This window comes from Arachis hypogaea, chromosome 17, assembly GCF_003086295.3.
Source record: "Arachis hypogaea cultivar Tifrunner chromosome 17, arahy.Tifrunner.gnm2.J5K5, whole genome shotgun sequence".
Classification (NCBI taxonomy): Eukaryota; Viridiplantae; Streptophyta; class Magnoliopsida; order Fabales; family Fabaceae; genus Arachis; species Arachis hypogaea.
This window is the reverse complement of record NC_092052.1, coordinates 116,141,383-116,149,714: the sequence shown is the minus strand read 5'-3', so window position 1 is coordinate 116,149,714 and position 8,332 is coordinate 116,141,383. Positions and strand designations below refer to the sequence as shown.

At 41.4% G+C, this 8,332-nt stretch overlaps 1 non-coding gene across 1 annotated transcript; it reads right to left on the bottom strand.

Annotated features, from left to right (window-relative positions):
- Positions 1-236: 236 nt before the first annotated feature.
- Positions 237-344, bottom strand: LOC112768108 (small nucleolar RNA R71). The gene has a single exon (XR_003185546.1). It is a non-coding gene; the product is annotated as a small nucleolar RNA R71 (small nucleolar RNA).
- Between the last annotated feature and the right edge of the window lie 7,988 nt (positions 345-8,332).

Sequence of the window (8,332 nt, the reverse complement as noted above, 5' to 3'; positions counted from 1 at the left end):
TTCATGGACTTCCATCTGAAGATCCTTTTCAGTTCATAACTGAATTCTTACAGATCTGTGATACTGTTAAGACTAATGGAGTAGATCCTGAAGTCTACAGGCTCATGCTTTTCCCTTTTGCTGTAAGAGACAGAGCTAGAGTGTGGTTGGACTCTCAACCCAAAGACAGCCTGAACTCTTGGGATAAGCTGGTCACGGATTTCTTAGCCAAGTTCTTTCCTCCTCAAAAGCTGAGCAAGCTTAGAGCTGATGTTCAAACCTTCAGACAAAAAGAAGGTGAATCCCTCTATGAAGCTTGGGAAAGATACAAGCAGCTGACCAAAAAGTGTCCTTCTGACATGCTTTCAGAATGGACCATCCTGGATATATTCTATGATGGTTTATTTGAGCTCTTAAAGATGTCATTGGATACTTCTGCAGGTGGATCCATTCACCTAAAGAAAACGCCTGCAGAAGTTCAAGAACTCATTGACATGGTTGCTAATAACTAGTTCATGTACACTTCTGAGAGGAATCCTGTGAGTAATGGGACGCCTATGAAGAAGGGAGTTCTTGAAGTTGATACTCTGAATGCCATATTGGCTTAGAACAAAATATTGACTCAGCAAGTCAATATGATTTCTCAGAGTCTGAATGGAATGCAAGCTGCATCCAACAGTACTCAAGAGGCTTCTTATGCAGAAGAAGCTTATGATCCTGAGAACCCTGCAATAGCAGAGGTAAATTACGTAGGTGAACCTTATGGAAACACCTATAATCCATCATGGAGAAATCATCCAAATCTCTCATGGAAGGATCAAAGGCCTCAACAAGGCTTTAATAATGGTGGAAGAAAAAGGTTTAGCAATAGCAAGCCTTTTCCATCATCCACTCAGCAACAGACAGAGAATTCTGAGCAGAATCCATCTAGCTTAGCAAATTTAGTTTCTGATCTATCTAAGGCCACTGTGAGTTTCATGAATGAAACAAAGTCTTCCATTAGAAATTTGGAAGCACAAGTGGACCAGCTGAGTAAAAGGATCACTGAAATCCCTCCTAGTACTCTCCCAAGCAATACAGAAGAGAATCCAAAAGGAGAGTGCAAGGCCATTGACATAAGCACCATGGCCAAACCTGTAAGGGAAGGAGAGGACGTGAATCCCAAGGAGGAAGACCTCCTGGGACGTCCAGTGATCAATAAGGAGCTTCCCTCTGAGGAACCAAAGGACTCTGAGGCTCATCTAGAGACCATAGAGATTCCATTGAACCTCCTTATGCCATTCATGAGCTCTGATGAGTATTCCTCTTCTGAAGAGAATGAGGATGGTACTGAAGAGCAAGCTGCCAAGTTTCTTGGTGCAATCATGAAGCTAAATGCCAAATTATTTGGCATTGATACTTGGGAAGATGAACCTCCCTTGTTCATCAATGAACTAAGTGATCTGGATCAACTGACATTGCCTCAGAAGAGACAGGATCCTGGAAAGTTCATAATACCTTGTACTATAGGCACCATGATCTTTAAGGCTCTGTGTGACCTTGGTTCAGGAATAAACCTCATGCCCCTCTCTGTAATAGAGAAACTGGGAATCTATGGGGTGCAAGCTGCTAAAATCTCATTAGAGATGGCAGACAATTCAAGAAAACAGGCTTATGGACAAGTAGAGGACGTGTTAGTAAAGGTTCAAGGCCTTTACATCCCTGCTGATTTCATAGTCTTAGATACTGGAAAGGAAGAGGATGAATCCATCATCCTAGGAAGACCTTTCCTAGCCACAGCAAGAGCTGTGATTGATGTGGACAGAAGAGAATTAATCCTTCAATTGAATAAGGACAACCTTGTGTTTACAACTCAAGGATCTCTCTCTGCATCCATAGGGAGGAAGCAGAAAAAGCTTCTCTCAAAGCAGAGTCAAACAAAGCCCCCACAGTCAAACTCTAAGTTTGGTGTTGGGAGGCCACAACCAAACTCTAAGTTTGGTGTCAAACCCCCATATCCAAACTCTAAGTTTGGTGTTGGGAGGTTTCAATAAAGCTCTGCACATCTGTGAGGCTCTATGAGAGCCCACTGTCAAGCTATTGATATTAAAGAAGCGCTTGTTGGGAGGCAACCCAATTTTTATTTATCTAACTCTATTTTTTCTTAGTTATATGTCTTTATAGGTTCATGATCATGTGGAGTCACAAAATAAATATAAAAATTGAAAACAGAATCAAAAACAGCAGAAGAAAAATCACACCCTGGAGGAAGCATCTGCCTGGCGTTCAATGCCAGAACAGAGCATGGTTCTGGCGCTGAACGCCCAAAATGGGCAGTATCTGGGCGCTGAACGCCCAGAAGGGGCATCATCTGGGCGCTGAACGCCAGAATTGCACCCTGGAGAGGAGCTGGCGCTGAACGGCCAGAACAAGCATGGTTCTGGCGTTCAACGCCAGAAATGGCCAGTAAATGGGCGTTGAATGCCCAAAATGGGCACCAACCTGGCGCTGAACGCCCAGAATTGCGTGCAAAGGCATTTTGCATGCCTAATTTGGTGCAAGGGTGTAAATCCTTGAACACCTCAGGATCTGTGGACCCCACAGGATCATCTCAGGATCTGTGGACCCCACAGGATCACCTCAGGATCTGTGGACCCCACAGGATCACCTCAGGATCTGTGGACCTCACAGGATCCCCACCTACCTCACCCTCTCTCTCCATTCATGATCATCCCTTCTGTTTTCCATTTATCACTCACATCCATACACCCACCTACCTTCAAAATTCAACATCTTTTCCCCACCCAATCCCACCCATATGGCCGAATACACACATCCCTCTATCTCCTCCATATCTTCTTCTTCTTCTTCTTCTATTCTTTCTTCTTTTGCTCGAGGGCGAGCAACATTCTAAGTTTGGTGTGGTAAAAGCATAGCTTTTTTGTTTTTCCATAACCATTAATGGCATCTAAGGCCAAAGGCCAGAGAAACCTCAAGAAAGAGGAAAGGGAAGACAATTGCTTCCACCTCTGAGCCATGGGAGATGGAAAGATTCATCTCACAAGCCCATCACTAAGAAAAGGATGGAGCAAACAAGAGAGCACATTCATGGATCTCAACAGGCACATGAAGAAGCTCATCATCAAAAAATCCCTGAGATACCTCAAGGGATGCACTTTCCTCCACAGAATTTTTGGGAGCAAATCAACACCTCCCTAGGAGAATTAAGTTCCAACATGGGACAACTAAGGGTGGAACATCAAGAGCACTCCATCATCCTTCATGAAATCAGAGAAGATCAAAAAGCAATGAGGGAGGAGCAACAAAGACAAGGAAGAGACATAGAAGAGCTCAAGGACATCATTGGTTCCTCAAGAAGGAAACGCCACCATCACTAAGGTGGATTCATTCCTTGTTCTTATTTCTTCTATTTTTCGTTTTCTATGTTATGTGCTTATCTATGTTTGTGTCTTCATTACATGATCATTAGTAGTTAGTAACTATGTCTTAAAGTTATGAATGTCCTATGAATCCATCACCTCTCTTAAATGAAAAATGTTTTAATTCAAAAGAACAAGAAGTACATGAGTTTCGAATTTATCCTTGAACTTAGCTTAATTATATTGATGTGGTGACAATGCTTCTTGTTTTCTGAATGTATGCTTGAACAGTGCATATGTCTTTTAAAGTTGTTGTTTAAGAATGTTAAATATGTTGGCTCTTGAAAGAATGATGACAAGGAGACATGTTATCTGATAATCTGAAAAATCATAAAAATGATTCTTGAAGCAAGAAAAAGCAGCAAAGAACAAAGCTTGCAGAAAAAAAAAATAGAAAAAGCAAGTAAAAAAAGCCAAAAGCTCTTAAAACCAAGAGGCAAGAGCAAAAGCCAATAACCCTTAAAACCAAAAGGCAAGGGCAAATAAAAAGGATCCCAAGGCTTTGAGCATCAGTGGATAGGAGGACCTAAAGGAATAAAATCCTGGTCTAAGCGGCTAAACCAAGCTGTCCCTAACCATGTGCTTGTGGCGTGTAGGTGTCAAGTGAAAACTTGAGACTGAGCGATTAAAGTCAAGGTCCAAAGCAAAAGAAGAGTGTGCTTAAGAACCCTGGACACCTCTAATTGGGGACTTTAGCAAAGCTGACTCACAATCTGAAAAGGTTCACCCAATTATGTGTCTGTGGCATTTATGTATCCGGTGGTAATACTGGAAAACAAAGTGCTTAGGGCCACGGCCAAGACTCATAAAATAGCTGTGTTCAAGAATCATCATACTGAACTAGGAGAGTCAATAACACTATCTAAACTCTGAGTTCCTATAGATGCCAATCATTTTGAACTTTAATGGATAAAGTGAGATGCCAAAACTATTCAAGAGGCAAAAAGCTATAAGTCCTGCTCATATGATTGAAGCTCCGTTTCATTGATAGTTTGGAATTTATAGTATATTCTCTTCTTTTTATCCTATTTGATTTTCAGTTGCTTGGGGACAAGCAACAATTTAAGTTTGGTGTTGTGATGAGCGGATAATTTATACGCTTTTTGACATTGTTTTTAGTATGTTTTTAGTAGGATCTAGTTACTTTTAGGGATGTTTTCATTAGTTTTTATGTTAAATTCACATTTCTGGACTTTACTATGTGTTTGTGTGTTTTTCTGTGATTTCAGGCATTTTCTGGCTGAAATTGAGGGACTTGAGCAAAAATCAGATTCAGAGGTTGAAGAAGGACTGCTGATGCTGTTGGATTCTGACCTCCCTGAACTCAAAGTGGATTTTCTGGAGCTACAGAACTCAAACTGGCGCGCTTCCAATTGCGTTGGAAAGTAGACATCCATAGCTTTCCAGCAATATATAATAGTCCATACTTTGCCCAAGTTTAGATGATGCAAACTGGCGTTCAACGCCAGCTCTCTGCCCAATTCTGGCGTCCAGCGCCAGACACAAGTTGCAAAGTGGAGTTCAACGCCCAAACTGGCACCAAAACTGGTGTTCAACTCCAGGAATGACCTCTACACGTGTAACACTCAAGTTCAGCCCAAGCACACACCAAGTGGGCCCCAGAAGTGGATTTATGCATCAATTACTTACTTTTGTAAACCCTAGTGACTAGTTTATTATAAATAGAGCTTTTTATCATTGTATTCACAGTCTTGGTTACTCCGGTTCCCCCCTGGGGCCGAGACCAATGAACTCCATTATCACTTATGTATTTTCAACGGTAGAGTTTCTACACTCCATAGATTAAGGTGTGGAGCTCTGCTGTTCCTCAAAGATTAATGCAAAGTACTACTGTTTTCTATTCAATTCATCTTATTTCGCTTCTAAGATATTCATTCGCACTTCAACCTGAATATGATGAACGTGACAATCATCATTATTCCTTATGAAAGCGTGCCTGACAACCACTTCCGTTCTACATTAGATTGAATGAGTATCTCTTAGATCTCTTAATCAGAATCTTCGTGGTGTAAGCTAGAATGATGGCGGCATTCAAGAGAATCCGGAAGGTCTAAACCTTGTCTGTGGTATTTCGTGTAGGATTCAATGATTGAATGACTGTGACGAGCTTCAAACTCGCGATTGCTGGGCGTAGTGACAGACGCAAAAGGATAGTAAATCCTATTCCAGCATGATCGAGAACCGACAGATGAATAGCCGTGCCGTGACAGGGTGCGTTGACCACTTTCACTGAGAGGATAGGATGTGACCATTGACAAGGGTGATGCCTCCAGACGATTAGCCGTGCCGTGACAGGGCATTTGGATCATTTTCCCGAGAGAAGACCGAAAGTAGCCATTGACAATGGTGATGCATTACATAAAGCCAGCCATGGAAAGGAGTAAGACTGATTGGATGAAGATAGCAGGAAAGCAGAGGTTCAGAGGAACGAAAGCATCTCTATGCGCTTATCTGAAATTATCACCAATGATTTACATAAGTATTTCTATCTCTATTTTATTAATTATTTTCGAAAACCCCATTACTATTTTATATCCGCCTGACTGAGATTTACAAGGTGACCATAGCTTGCTTCATACCAACAATTTCCGTGGGATTCGACCCTTACTCACGTAAGGTATTACTTGGACGACCCAGTGCACTTGCTGGTTAGTTGTGCAAAATTGTGAACCATGGTATTGGCATCATGTTTTTGGCGCCATTGCCAGGGAAAGAAAGAGCAATGAATTTTACATAATCAAAGTGTAATCACAATTTCTGCGCACCACTACTCTCTCTTTTTTTTTTTATGCAAGTATGCAATTATGCAGTATGCAATGCGAATGAATAATATTCAGGTTCAATTGAAAAGGAAAACAAAAATAAATAACACGAAATAAAACTGAAAAAGAAATGACCATACCATGGTGGGTTGTCTCCCACCTAGCACTTTTAGTTAAAGTCCTTAAGTTGGACATTGGATGAGCTTCCTGTTATGGCGGCTTGCGCTTAAATTCGTCCAGAAATCTCCACCAATGTTTAGAATGCCAACAGCCTCCGGGATCCCAAACTAGGCATGTAAAGCTTCTGAGTATCTTCAAGCAAATTGTCAGGCTCCCGGGGTGACGAATGTCAGAATAGATTCCAGGATCCCAAACTTTGCTTTTAAATCTGCCTTCGTCTTGATCTATATTTTTCCATCCGGGCTGTTTAGAAAGTAGATTTTCACCAAGATGACCAAACGTTTTCCGAGATCCATTCGATTGATCATGATGCCAATCCGTTCACTTCGAATTGAAGCGTGGAACCTTATTGAACCTTGTGCACCAGCTCTGAGTGCGAGCCATTTCCCTCTTACTCTTAAAGCCGCAGAGAGCTCTAAGCTGGCCATCTGTTTCAAGCAAACCATATTCGAGTGGGAAAATAAAGCTAAAGGTTAAGGATTGTACCCACTTGAAGCTTGTATTGGGTGGTAATGGCCTTGGGATAGGTGTTTCTAGTGGTTCTGTAAGTTCTACTCCCTTGTGATCTTCGGTGAATTTCTTCACTTCCTTGCAGACTTCTTCAATTGCATCCATGTCCTGATCAAAGCCTTCTATGTCTTCCTCGTCACTTAAGTCATAAACAGGAGGTTAAGAGAAATCTACCTCCGCATCATCTTCGTATTCACTTGGGGAAGATTCTTCGATCTCAGAGAATTCACTTGCTGATGCAAGTTCATTACTGGGAGAACTTGACTTGAGATTATCATCATCAAGGAAACTTGCTTCTTGGATTATTCCATCTAGTTCTTCATAAAAGACTTGCTTTGGGAGTTGTGCACTATCCTCCTTACCATCAATTGTAACGTTTTTGATAGAATTCTCCATAACTCTGGATTCCCATGGAAGTTCAGCGTATCCTAAGTCTTCAACCAACTCTTCTTCGTTTACAATGACAGCTTCCTCTACTTGTTCCAGTACGAAGTCATGCCCTGTTCTGTCCACTGGAGTTTCTAGTATCTCCTTCATGCTACGCTCTTCTTTAGATTGTCCACATGGGGCTGTGGGAGGTCCTTGAATGTTCGAACGTCTAGAAGATAATTGACTTACAGCTTGCTCCAGTTGATGAAGGGTTGTTTGAAGTTGATCTACTGTTTCCTTGAGGCGAACCTCTGATTCTCGGAGTGATGAATTTGGACGTGGTACATGGGAAAGTGGTGGTGTTTGGGAGTAATTGGATTGGAATTGGGAAAAATGAGGATCATATGGTAGTGAATGGTGAAAAGGAGCTTGTGAGTGTGCTGGTTCGAAGTTACGTTGAGAGGATGGTCTATAAGCACAGGGTGGGGCTTGTTGGTAACTACAAGGTTGTCCACCATGCCTATTGGCTTGGTATGCATTGTAGAATGGTCTTTGTCCATGATATCTTGGAGGGTGTTGTTGCCTAAAGGGTTGATCATATCCTCTTGGCTCCATCCATCTTTCATTGCTCTGACCTTGATGCATGTTCCTATTATAACTTTCACTCCTTTCAACAATATTAGAACCAAATTCAAAGCGAGGGGGGTGAGAATTCATAGTAGCTAATAAAAATAAAAGGAGAAAATAAGAATAAATAAACAAGTAAAAGAGAAATATTTACAATAACCAATAATAAGGCACACGATTGTAGTTCCCCGGCAACGGCGCCATTTTGAAAGAACTGGAAGGATTGATGGTTTAGAAGTTATAGTAAACTCTCGTTGCAAATATAGTTACTAAACCAAGCAATCAACCTTTCTTACAAATGTTTTGGTTGTCACAAGTAACAAACCCCTTTAAAATTGATAACCGAAGTATTTAAACCTCGGGTCGTCTTCTCAAGGAACTGCAGGGAAGCATGTTCTTATTATTGGTTATGAAGATTGTAAATCGGGGTTTTGAAGATGAGGAACAAGTAATTTAAATTGCAAT